General features: G+C 43.2%; 1 protein-coding gene across 4 annotated transcripts in view; it reads left to right on the forward strand.

Annotated features, from left to right (window-relative positions):
• ACACA (acetyl-CoA carboxylase alpha) overlaps positions 1–13637 on the forward strand; it is a 322008-nt gene that overhangs the window by 3245 nt on the left and 305126 nt on the right. The window lies entirely within an intron of this gene.

Raw genomic sequence — 13637 nt, forward strand, 5'->3', positions numbered from 1 at the left:
CTAGCAGAGATGCTTAAGTGCCTTGTTGCTTCCCTCACTAAGCATGTCCTTTTTCACCTTTTGTCCACTTGAAGAAAATTTATGTTAATCATACCCAAGATCAGTCAAATTTACTTTGTACCTTTTCAGGTTTTTTTTCTCCAATTGTTTTATCCTGTTACATTTTTATTTATTTTGGTTCTTGAGCCATACCTACTGGTGCTCAGGGCTCACTCCTGGCTCTGCACTCAGGGAACACCCTTGACGGTGTTTGGGGGACCATCTGGGGTGCCAGGTGTCAAATGTGGATCAAGGCAAACAGGCTCCCCATTGTACTGTTGCTGTAGCCCCAGTTTGTTAATATTTTTACTTTTTACTTATTTGATTGTTGGCTTCTGGCCCACACCCAATGGTACAGAGGCGCATGTAGGGTCCGATGAAACCCAGGCCTCCTGACTGCAGAGTGTATGTGTACATGTAGCCTGTTGACCTGTCTTTCAGGTCTGTCAGTTTTTATTTTTTTTTAATTTCTTTTTTATTGAGGCAGCTGGTTTTATAAGAGTGTAAAGGTTTACTTAATTTAGAGGTTCAGTGTTGCCATACCACTTCCACCAGCAAAGTTCCAGTATCCTTGAGCCACAGTTCAGAGCAGCCTTTCAGCTAACCGCCCCCCCCCCCCCCCCATCCCATCCAACACACAGTTCCCTGGTTCTGTCAAAGGCAGAGAGAAATTCCCAAACAAATTTAGCCTATTGGTCTACTTCTTTTCAAAAGAAAAATTACTCAGCATCTGTGCTCCCTGAAAATTTACCTTTTTTTTTTTATATTAAGGGATGGGAAACCATGCCCAGCTGTGCTTGTTACACCTGACTCTGCATTCAGGGATCATTGCCTGATCATTGCCACCACTAGGTGCTGGGGGACCACATCTGGTTCTGGGATCCAAGCCAGGTCAATCACATACAGGGCAAGCTCCCTACCCTTCATGCAATTTATTCAGCCCCAACATTTCCACCTTTTTTAAGTGGATAGATAGCACCTTCTCCCAATTGCACCAGAGACAACTACCATCCCTTGGCGAGTTCCATTGCCCTAGAAGATGGGGCGGTATTGCCCATTTCAGGAAACTGGTTTTGGGGGGGAGGTTGTTTTTAGTGACCATTCCCGATTTCCTTATTGCTTTTTTCTCTGTTTGGTTTTGAGCCACACCCAGTAGTAGCTTGGGGACATGTGGTGCCAAGAATCAAGGGCTCCTGTGTGCAAAGCATGAACTCTGACTCCCTGAGCTATCACCCTGCCCCAATATACCACATGTGAGGTCACTGACTGTTTATACTTCTCATGACAAATTTCACTAAGTGTGATTCCTTCCCTGTTTCATTCATGCTGGAGCAAAAGGAAAGATTTCATCTTTTCCTTTAGCTTGGTAGTATTCCATTGTGGATATCCAACACATCTTTATTGTTGTAAATGATGATGCAATGAGGGTAGGTGTGCATACACCTTCTCTAATTAGGTTGGGTCAATATCTGAGAATGGATTTGCCAGATCATATAGCAGATCTCCTTTTACTCTTGAGAAATCACCATACTGTTTCTCCTAGAGGCTGAACCAGTTTATATTCCTGCCAACAAGGAAGAGGTTTTTGGGGTATTTTTTCCCCCTTTAGATTTTTTTTTTTTTTGCTTTTTGGGTCACACCCGGAGATGCACAGGGGTTACTCCTGGCGGTGCTTGGGGTACCTTATGGGATGCTGGGAATTGAACCTGGGTTGATTGATTTACTGCCAAAATGACCCTATGCAAAACACGTGCTTGTACTATCTATTAGGCTTTTTTGATTTTTTTTTGTTTGTTTTGGATCACACCCTGAGCTGCACAGGAATCACTCCTGGTGGGGCTCAAGGGACCATATGGACAAGTGCCCGACCCTCTGTGCTCTTGCACCAGCTCCCATGTTCCCGCCTTTTGGATGTAGGTCAATCTCATTCACATCCTTTAACTCTTAACTGAGAACATTGATGTTGACCTAAAACCAGGAATTTTTTTTTTGGACTGACTGACTCAGTCCAAAAAATTCTAAGAGTTCCTCTTGGACTACCAAACTGTGACCAGCTTCCTCTGTGGAAAGCATTCTCTACCATTTCTAACACTTATATGCCAAAGTATTTTATAGGTGTTATCTCCCATAAACTGTACTTTTCCCTGTAGTGTTGGTAGGTCATTGGTTTACACATGGATGTCAATAGGGCAAGGGATTACACAGGAGCAGAGTGTCTACTGGGCAGACAAGCGACCCCAGTTCCCTCCCAGCAAGTTCCCCTGTTTGCTGAGCTTGGTTTTTCCTGCACCACAGCCATATGTGCGATGCCCTTCCCCCCCCCCCAAACACACACAGGCACCACAATCAGGGGTGTGTAGCCCTTCATCACAACAAGAAGGGAAAAGAGAATGTAAATAAAGTCTAATTAGGGCCGCAGTGATCATACAGCAGGTAGGACATTTGCCTTATAAGTGCCCAATCCGGGTTCTATCTCCAGCACCACTTATGGTCCCCAGAGCCTTGCCAGTAGTGATCCTTGAGCATAGAACTAAGAGTAAGCCCTGAGCATTGCCAGGTGTCGACCAAAAACAAAAAACAAAAATAATATTTGAAAGCAAAAGACTATACATAGGGACCAGAGTTATAGTACAGCGGGTAGGGCATTTGCCTTGCATGCGGCTGACCCAGGTTCAATCCCCGACATTCCATATAGTCCCCCGAGCACTGCCAGGAGTAATCCCTTAGTGCAGTCCATAAGTTACCTCTGGGCATCTCCAGGTGTAGCCCAAAACCCAAAAATAAAAAGTTTTTAAAGCCCATACATAAACCCTGTCAGGGTAAGTTAGAGATCTTAGCCCTGGAGCAGACTGAGATGCACTCTTTTGGAGAGGGCAGGTTTGGGGCCACATGCAGTGATGCTCAGAGACTGTTTCTGGCTCGGTACTCAGGAGTAACCTTCAGTGGTGTTCAGGGGACCATACATGGTGCTGGGGTTTGAGCCTGGAGCTCCCATATGCAAAGTATATGGTCCAGCCCTTTGAACCATCTACCCAGCACTTCTTTGACTTCTTTTGTTTTTGTTTTGGAGTCGCATCTGATAGAGCTGAGGGGATACTTCCTCCTCAGCTTTCAAGATCTCTTCCAGAGATGCTTGGGCACCACACAATGCTTGCAGTTGAACCCAGGCCACCCACATGCACAGCATGTGCCAGCTCCTAGAATGATCTTTCTGGTGCCTCTGATTTCTTGGTCACACAAAGTAGAGGATAGCTATCTTGTAAGTCACCGGGTTCAATCCAAAGAATTAGGTGAATCGGTGATGCATTGTTGCTGCCTGACCTTCATTTAACAAAAAAAAAAAAAAAAAAAAAAAAAAAATTTAAGTGCCTGCCATGCAACCTAACTGCATACTTTAAATCTTGATTTATTAGTCCTCCACCTTTGGCTATCAAAAGTCTCCTGAGGTTCTGTGTGCCATTTGATGACATGTAATTTGTCCTCTTTTGCAATCAGTAAGTTCCTAATAAATATTTGAAAGATGATTTGTTAGGAACCTGCCACTGTTTAATACAATTGAAAGCAAAGGAAAAAAGAATTTGTCTTCAGGTGCGTGCTTTGCACACAGAGGACCTGGGTTCGATTCAATTCCTGGCACTGTAAATGGTCCCATGAGCACTGCCAGGAATGATTTCTGAGCACAAAGCCAGGAGTAAACCCTGAGCATGGGTGGGCATGACTCAAAAGCCAGAAAACAAAGAATTCAGTTGAGGAAATATTAAAAGTCCTTGCTTTTACTTTTCTTTTTCTTCTTTTTTTTTTAAAAAAAAACCCTTTGTTTTTGTTTTGGAGCCAGGCCTGATGGTGCTGGGGCTTATTCCTGGCTCTGTGCTGAGGAATCAGTACTGGTGGTACTCAGGGAACCATATGTGGTGCCTGGGGTCATACCTGGGTTTGATCTGGATTTGCATGCAAAGCAAGCACTTTAACTGTTTCCCTAATTCCTATTTCCTAATTTTGAATCCGGTTTTCAACCCTTTCTCCCTTCAAAAATTTAGTCAACATATGATCCTTTTTGAATCTTTTTTTCTCTCATATTAAAACCAAAACTTTTGGGGCTGGAGTGATAGCACAGCGGGTAGGGCGTTTGCCTTGCCAGCATCCCATGTGGTTCCCTGAGCACCGCCAGGAGTAATTCCTGAGTTCAGAACCAGGAGTAACCTCTGAGCATCGCCGGGTGTGACCCAAAAAAAGAAAAACAACAACAACAAAAAACCCAAAAAAAAACAACAAAACCCCAAAACTTTTAATATGTAATTTGCAAAAGTTTTATAAAGATGTGATTATGTATGAATGATCTCAGTCCATAGTGGGATTCAATACATTACAATTGTAATTTTAATTTATTTTTGGTTTTTGAGTCACAACCAGCAGTGCTCAGGGCTTACTCTTGGCTCTGTGCTCAGGGCTTACTCCTGACAGGACTCAGTAGACCATAGGAGATGCTGGGGATTGAACCTGAGTTGGCTGCTTGCAAGACCTACCTGCTGTAGTATTGCTTGTCTCACAATTGTCGTTATAAAAGTGTTCTCTAGAATGATCCTGGAGTTGTTGAGAAGTTATTGTAATTTGGGCCAGAGAGCACAGAAGTTAAAAGTGTTTGTCTTGCCTGGGGCAAGACTTTGCATGCAGCATATGCAAGAATATGTATGTGGCAGCCATGAATATGATTTGAGTCCCCTGAGCATAGGTGACTAGTGTTCACCCTAGACTTTTTTTTCATTATTGAGAATGATATATTTAACTCTCTAGGTTTTCAGAATGCCAAGCAGTTAAAAGAAATTTTTTCCAGCATCTTCCTCACACTCCATCACTAAGGAGAGTGTCCATTATGTCATAACTCAAGAATGCATAGTTTCAACCCAGAGTGGATAATCCAGTTTTAAACCTCACAGGCAGAACAAACTCAGGAGCTCTCCCATTTAATTCATGTAAATAGTCAACAGACTTAGACATTAACGATCCTGGTGCAGCCATGAGACTATTCCTTAGAGGACAGAGTGAGTATGTTAGTATTATCATCAAATGAAACTTACCAGGGTAATCTGATGCATATTTAATGACATGTGTAATTGTCACTGTGCTGCATGATAATTAGGCCTTAAATGTTAAGCTGTTTACATAAACAACTGTAATTGGTTATTTTTACACAGCCAAACACTTTTTTTTTTTAGTATTTGTCTGCTCATTTTATTAATTTTCTAGAGTATATAGTCATGCCAAGGACAACAGTTTTCTCTGCAACCCTGTACTAGATAATCATGTACTGGCTAATGCAAACACGCTCTTGCAGATGATGCAGTACTCTTGTTGATCCAGGCTCCTAGTGTACAGACTCTCGTTGCTGTGCTTCAGAATCCTTTCAGGGAGGTATCATTATTCCCATTTTACTGATCAGAAACTGATGCTTGAAGGATGGAAGCCGGTGGTGGAGCCCAGCAGAGAGATGTAAAGTGACTTTGGGAAATACAGGCTGGATTGAGCATTTCCAAAGCATACCCTCAACTTGGAAGAGGGAGGTCAGAAAAAGTTGTAGCCAAGAGTCTTGGCCAACGGATGTAGCATAATCACTACATTATAGCCTCTTATATCATAGAAATATCAACCTGATGTCACTGAATGCTTGAGTTTTAAAACTAACCAATTCCTTAATAAAAAATCAGTAGATGAATTGAGTAGATTCTTAGTGTTGTACTATCTGTATAGCCAGGGTACTGTCTCTCTGCCCAAAGGGGGATTTTGTTTGTTTGGGGGCCATACCCAGCGGTGCTCAGGGCTTACTCCTGACTCTGTGCACAGGAAGGGGATTTTTAAAAAATTATTCCAGGGGGGCTGAAGAGTTCAATGGATAGAGCACTTGACTTGCATGTGACTGAGCCAGGTTCAATCCCCAGCATCCCATAAGCTCTCTCCAGCACCACCATGAGTAACTCTTGAGTATAGAGCCAGGAGTAAGCCCTAAACACCACTGGGTGTGGCCCAAAACCTAAAAACTGAAAACTTTTCTTTACTCCCTAAGCATTTGATAATATTATATTTCCCATGCAGGGCTGGAGCGATAGCACAGCGGGTAGGGCGTCTGCCTTGCACGCAGCCAACATGGCCGACCCGAGTTCGATTCCTCCGCCCTTCTCGGAGAGCCCGGCAAGCTACCGAGAGTATTCGATATGCCAGACACAGTAACAACAAAGTCTCCAATGGAGACGTTACTGGGCCCGCTCGAGCAAATCGATGATCAACGGGAGGGCCCATGCAATTAAAATAAAAATATCTGGGGTCTAGAGAGATAGTACAGCAAACAGAGCATTTGTTTGCATGTGGCTGACCGAGGTTCAATCCCTAGTACTACCTAGAGTCCCCTGAGCCCCTCCAAGAGTGATCCCTTAGCTCTGAACCAGGAATGATCCTTGAACACTGCCAGATGTGACCCCCAAACAAAACAAAGCAAAAATGGCAGTGCCCAGGGCTTACTCCTGGCTCTGTGTCTGATGGGGTGAGGGGATCATATGTGGTGTTGGAGACCAAACTCGGATTGGCTGCAAACAAGGCAAGTGCCCTATCCCCAATACTATCGCTCTGGCCCCAGTGAAAATATTTTTGAAGCCATGTCAGGGAAAGCCAGCATGTTCTGATTTTTCCTAGGGCGACTTCTGATAATATTCACTTTATTATTCTTAGTATAGTAACTCTGATTTTTAGTTCCTAAACATTTAGAGTACTTACAAAATGAAGCAATGTAGCAATGATAGTACATCAAAGAAGGGGAATTAGTCAAGAGTGCTGTTGCTGGTCACTCAGTAAAATGGGGAGCATGGGAGCTAGACTCAAAAAGAATGTTTCCACCTCTCTGTCCAGCCCACCTTAACCACCAGATCTTGGTTAAAAGCCTGGCCTAGATCCTCACCTCATCATTGGCATTTTGAATCTGCTGTCTTTCCCTCATAGAAAAGAATTTCAGCAGGAAGCAAATGGTGAAACAAGAAGGTTTTTTGCTTGTTGTTCTTTGTTTTGGCTTTTTGAGTCACACCAAAAAGGGTTATTCCTGGTTCTGCACCCAGGAATTACTCCTGGCAATGCTCAGGGGACCATATGGGATGCCAGTGTTTGAACCTGGGTCGGCCGCATGCAAGGCAGAAGCCTTACCCACTGTAATACTGCTCCAGCCCAGCAAGAAAGTTTTTATTGAAACTTATTTAGAAAGATGTGAGGGGAAGGGGGGAAGGAGAAGAGTGGGGTGGGGTGGGGAGCGAAGGGGGCACATATTTGAGAACATAGGCTTTGAGTGGCTTTGGCTTTTGAAAGGAGCCTTTTTTTTTTTTTTTTTTTGCTTTTTGGGTCACACCCAGGGATGCTCAGGGGCTACTCCTGGCTCATGCATGCAGGAATTAGTCTTGGCGGTGCTCGGGGGACCATATATGCAAGGCAAACACCCTACCTGCTATACTGTTGCTCCAGCCCTTCGAAAGGAGCTTTTATCCACTTCTTTTTCTGGAGTTTTGCATATGTGAATTAATGTGGGCATTGCCACAGGAAAGCCCTGCTCTGGGGATGGTCTTCTCATAAATTAATGGATTCTTCTGTAGATTCTTCTTTTCTGAGGCGTCCATCCTTCTCTGGGTGGGTCCTTGTATTTCTGCATCTGAGTGGTGCCTCAGTTCCTCTTCTCCGAAGGTCTCAGGATTTGTTTGTGTCAAAGGGATATGGTCTTCATGTCTTTGGGCTATTTTAGATCTCGGAAATCTCTTCTGAAGTTTTAACTTTTTCCCCCAAAATATATTGCGAGGATCCCCTTCCCTGTCTGCCTGTAAGGTAAAGGTAAAGGCCCTCCCGTTGATCGTCGATTTGCTCGAGCGGGCCCAGTAACGTCTCCATTGGAGACTTTGTTGTTACTGTGTCTGACATATCGAATACTCTCAGTAGCTTGCCGGGCTCTCCGAGAGGGGCAGAGGAATCGAACTCGGGTCGGCCATGTTGGCCGCTTGTAAGGCGAACGCCCTACCGCTGTGCTGTCGCTCCAGGCCCGCTCGAGTCTGCCTTTAGCAAGTGCCAAATACTGTGCCAGAGCCATAGCACGGGGGGGGGGGGGAGGGGGTTTGCCTTGCATGTGGTAATCCCTGGTCTTCAAGTGATCCCTGAATATAGAGCCAGGAGAAAACCCTAAGCACAGCTGGGTGTAACCCTCCTTCCCCCCACCCCCAGATAAAAAGAGTGTCAAATACTACAGAAAAGTCAAAGATACTGGTTAAAAAGTGTCATTGGCAGTAAAACATAAAGTTCAAATTATACTTGCAAATGAAACAGAGAGAAAGTCCAGAAGAAGGCTGGGAGATGGTTCAAAAGGCTAGAGAGATACTTTGCATGCAGAAATCCCAGCTTCAATCATGGCAAGACATGTTCCTGTGAGCACAGCTGGGTGTGCCCACCCATCCAAAAAAAGGGAGATTCAAAAGTAAATCAAAATAGATATGGAAATTGAGTAGGCAGTAAAGGTGAGCTTTTCCAAATTGATGTGGACAGTTGGATAACTATTTGAGGAAAAATATCAATCTGGACCTTACAGCAGGATGAACTCTTAACAGATGAAGTACTTAAAAAGTAGAAAAAAAGATATTAAAACAGAAAATGTATTTTCTGAGAAAAAGTATTTTCTTGGCATGGAGAAGGGAAATCAGTGATTCTAAGTACTGAAAGCATAAAATCAAAGCATAAAAACTGGGGGAGACAATACAGGGGCTATTTGCCTTACATGCAACCAACCCCACTCTGACCCCCAGCACTATTTGTGGTCCTTCAAACACTGGCAGGAATGAATCATGAGCACAGAGCCAGATGTCCATCCCTGAGCACCACCAGGTGTGAGCCAAACCTCCTCCACCCTCCCCACAAAAACAAAGAAAGAGAGAGAGAGAAAGAAAGAAAGAAAGAAAGAAAGAAAGAAAGAAAGAAAGAAAAAGCAGCAGTTAAAATGTAACTACAAGAAACTCAATTTTTCTAGAGCAAATTAACATGTTGAGCAATGTAAAAATGTAAACAGAAAATAGAACAATGTTTGCAGTTCATATCACAAAGGCCTAAACCTCCCAATATAAAGATAAATAGATCCACCACTCAAGAGAAATATCAATGAAAGATATCAATCGATGTGGCTTAATATATCGGGGTTCAAGATCTCAAGAAGGGGACGGGGCAGAGAGGTAGCTCAATGAGCTGGGCACATGTTTGCATGCAGGAAACCCAAGTCTGATGCCTGGCACCAGATGGTCCCCAAGTAATGCCGGGAGGAGTCCCAGAGTACAAAGATAGGAGTAGCCCCTCGCCACTGTCAGATGTGGCTCAAAAACAAAAATAAAAATATAGCAAAGCCTAGAGACACTAGTTTGCCTACACAAGATCAGCTTCTGCTCTATACCCTCCTGGCAATGTATATGGTCCCCCAAAACTGCCAGGAATGACCCACAGCAGAGAAGCAGGAATAAGCCCTGAGCACTGCTGGGTGTGGTCCCCCTTAGTAAAAACAAACAAACACATAAAAAGCCACTTTTGCTGAAATCCTGCTCTGCTGCTTACTAGCTCTGGGAACTGGGCAAACTTCTTAAACCTTTTTTGTTTGTTTTTGGCCCATACCCAGCAGTACTCAGGGGTTACTCCTGAACTAGAGTAAGCTTGGGAAAGGAATGAATGAATACTCATTATTGTTTAATAGCAGATGTGTTTGGGGTCTTTGTGATGTTTCTGTAATGAGAAATATGTCTCAGAAAGTTAATTCTTTTTCGATTGTTCGGTTTGGTTTTGGGGTTACATCCAGTGTTGCTCAGTGATTATTCCTATCTCTATACTCAGGAATCACTCTTGGTGGGGCTCAGCCGTCCATATAGGATGCTGGGGATTGAACCCGGATCATCCATGTCCAAGTGCCCTACCCACTCCAGCCCTGAAAGTTAAATCAAGTTTGTTTCAAGTAGTCTAGAGTACCATTATTTTCTACATGAAAATAATGTTTTATCTGAAAGTTTGTTTTATCTTAACATCAGTTTCCAAGAATCTAGTGACAGCAACTTTAAGAACTTACTGTCCTTGCAATGTTGGGACTAAGTAAGGGATACAAGGTCAGTAAAACAGACAGTTCCTGTCCTTGGTGTAGCTTATCTCTGACAGGTGGGTACAGTCAAATGCCACAGAAATACATAATGACAAACAGATGCAAAGCATGAGGACAGTTGTACTCTAACAAGACTTAATAGGGATGGTGTTGGGAGGCCAGAGAAGGCTCTCTAAGAATACGGATATTGAAGCAATGAAAGATGAGAGGGAATCAGGCAGGGAGTGGTGATGCAAGGGGAAAGAGGGCTGAGACAGTGGGACTAGTGCTCAAGGCAGGAGAGGGGAAAGAAGGAAACTAGTCCGGGGGAGTGGGGGGGGTAGGGGGGGTAGGGCAGAGGCCTGGAGTCCAGAGGTATGGGGAGAGAGACTGGTTAGAAAAGTTTCCTTTGGGTCGACTGGGGTTTGATCTTCTGCAGTGGGAAGGTCACTGAATAGTTTTTAGCAGAAGAGAAACAATCAAATTTGCACTTTTTTTTCCATTTGGTTGTTCATTTTTTCTTTTTTTTCCTTTTTTCTTTTTTTTAGTAAAGAAATTTTACTTAAAGGGAGGAAAAAGGAAACACACTCAAGAGATGGGCTATTCCAGACTAGTCAAGGAGGAGTTGTACACCCCAGGTCAGCATGGGGGCGGTTCCCGTGTGGAATGCATCAAGTTTGCAGTTTGAAGGTTGCTGTGGCCACAGATTAAGATTAAAATGAAGCTGGTGTGGGGAGAAAGACAAAGGCAGTTGTGAGGATACAGGCTGTTACAGTTGTTCCCTCATCTACTTCTTTTCTTCCATAATTTACTTCTTTTCTCATGTTAAACTAGCCCAAAACGGAACTCCTGTTTCTATTTGTTTGCTTATGTGTTTTGTTTTGGAGTCATACTCAGCGGTGCTCAGGGCTCCTACAGCTCAATCCTCAGGAGTCATCTCCAGTGGTACTGGGAACACCATGTGATACCTGGGATCAAACCTGAAATCAAATCTACATGTGAAGTATGCACTCCAGCGCATGGAGACATCTTCTGGCCCTAGAACTTCTACTCTCACCTACAGGACTCAGATTATCATTGTTTTTATCACCACCATTTGAAAAAAAAAAACTTTAAAAGAATCCTCCAGGTTCTGGTGTAAGATAATACAGGAGATTGGGCGTTTGTCTTGCATGCAGATGACCCATTTCCATCCCAAGCATCCATATGGTTCCCTGAGCACCACCAGGAATAATTCCTGAGAGCAGAACTAGGAGTAACCCCTGGTGTGGTACAAAACAAGAACCAAACAGAAAATCCTCCCAAGAAGAATGAGCTTGTTGGATTGAAAAGATTCTTTGGAAAGCAAAGACTGGCCAATCAGTTCCTTTCCTTTCTGGAGGGGGCTGGCTGGATCACAGGGTCCCTGTGCAGTGGCCTCTGCAGAGAGCAGGCGAGCCAGGTGCTCTGCTCACTGAAGGTGCTATCAGAGTTGTCTGCCCTGATCTAAGGTAACTACAAGTGTGGGGCAGTAAATACAAATAAATACAAGCACGTGCCTGATGGTTTGCTTGGGAGTGCTAGTGCTCTTTCCTGAGAAATAAGGTGCTGCTGCCTCTTGCAATTTTTCTCAACACTCTGCAGTCATTACCAACGCTCAGGAAAATAAATTCTAAATAAGTCATTCTGCAACTGAGCCTGTGCATTACTTAGCTAGTTTAATTTCACAATAAGACAATGACAGATACTAGGAGGGAAGTATCTGTCTTATTTTTGGAGAGAAGGTTTTTTTCCCTTTCTTCCTGTCATAAAGAATTGAATAAGGTTGACAGCTTGACTGCTTTATTTTGTTATGTATGTGTCCACAAGGCAGCTAAGGAACACATTCAATTTTGTGGAGCTTTTAGGCATAAATGTCAATGGCTTTTTAGAAGGCAAAATGAAAACAAATTCTTGGAGTCAAATTGGATTCCTGGAACTTCAAAGCCTGACAGTTGTGTATTTATATGTAAATCTGCATGCTGAGGAACATTTTAAAAATATACTTTCAATGGTAACGTATTTCACAAAGGATATGGATCCAGGAATATAGCCAGGATTATAAGGCTTCTACAATTCACTGATACAACCCAGAATGAAAAAAACCAAAAAGGGAGAGATTATAAGCAAACAAACGAAACCCTGATGGTAAATAACTATATAGAAAGATGTTCAACCTCACTGTGAAGCAGGAAAACATGCACAAAACCAACAACGGCAGCTACTCCAACTGCTTATATAAGCCATGAGACTGGAAAAAATTGAAGTCTGAAGGGCCAGGCATGTGACTCAGTGGTAGAGCAATTGCCTTGCTTTGGAATTGAGTTCCATGACCAGCACTGCCGAAACACAAGCAGATACACAAACAAAAACTTGAACCTGAAATTTCCAAGTTTGGGAGGATGTGGAATGATAGAAACTCTCCTGCTGATAGAAATAAGTCTGGGACAATCACTTAGAAGAGCCAAATGCAGTTAGCGAAGTTGAAGATGTATGTTTCCTACTGCCCCCAAATTCTGTTTGTAGGAATTTATCTTAGGCAAGGTCATATCCAAGAAAATGTATTGTAGAAAAATAGTGAGCCAAACCCATGCATAGTACTTACATACCAGACTATTCAATATAAAGATATTCTAATTTGATGTCTGTTTGAATGTTTGCCCTTAGGGGGAAAGAAGGACTCTACCCAGTTGCCTGAATTGTTTTTTTTTTTTTTTGCTTGGTTTGGAATTTGAGATATGCTTGGTGTTGCTTAGGGCTTAATTCTGATTCTGTGCATTGGAATCATTTTTTTTCTTTTTGATTTTTTGGGCCACACCCGGTTGTGCTCTGGTCTTACTTCTGGCTCTGTACTCAGGAATCATTCCTGACAGACTTGGGAACCATATGGGGTGTTGGGGATCAAACCCAGGTCAGATACGTGCAAGGCAAATGGCCTTTACCCATTGTTCTATCTCTCTGGTCCCAAGGAGTCACTTTTGGTAGTGCTGAGGGGTAATATGCGGTACAGGGAATGGAGCCAGACGTCGGCTGCATGAAAGAGAAGCTTTTTAACCCCTGTGCTACCTCTCCAGCCCCTAGCTGGTACTGTTTATTCTTTCTTGGTATAATGGGAGGCAGGTGTGATGTGTATAAAACCATCAAGGGTTTTTTCAGCATCATCTTATTCTGGGAAGACACTGTCCTGCTAAACATGTTCTCCACATTCTATGTTAAATTTTAGAAAATATAGCTTTCCACAGGACAAAGTTTGGCTTTTATAACTTTCCACCATTGGTGGCAATCTTTATGTTTGATTTAATTTCGCTTATTTTAGGCGGACTGCTTTTCACAAGATGAAGTTAGCAACTTTAGCCACTAGGTGGCGAAAATTCACGAAACTTTGTTAACAGCCCAAGGGACATGAAGGATGGCTAGTTAGGTTCACGGTCACGGTCCTCCCGTTGTTCATCGATTTGCTCGA

The sequence above is a fragment of the Sorex fumeus genome, unplaced genomic scaffold (assembly GCF_029834395.1).
Source record: "Sorex fumeus unplaced genomic scaffold, SorFum_2.1 ptg000063l, whole genome shotgun sequence".
Taxonomy (NCBI): domain Eukaryota; kingdom Metazoa; phylum Chordata; class Mammalia; order Eulipotyphla; family Soricidae; genus Sorex; species Sorex fumeus.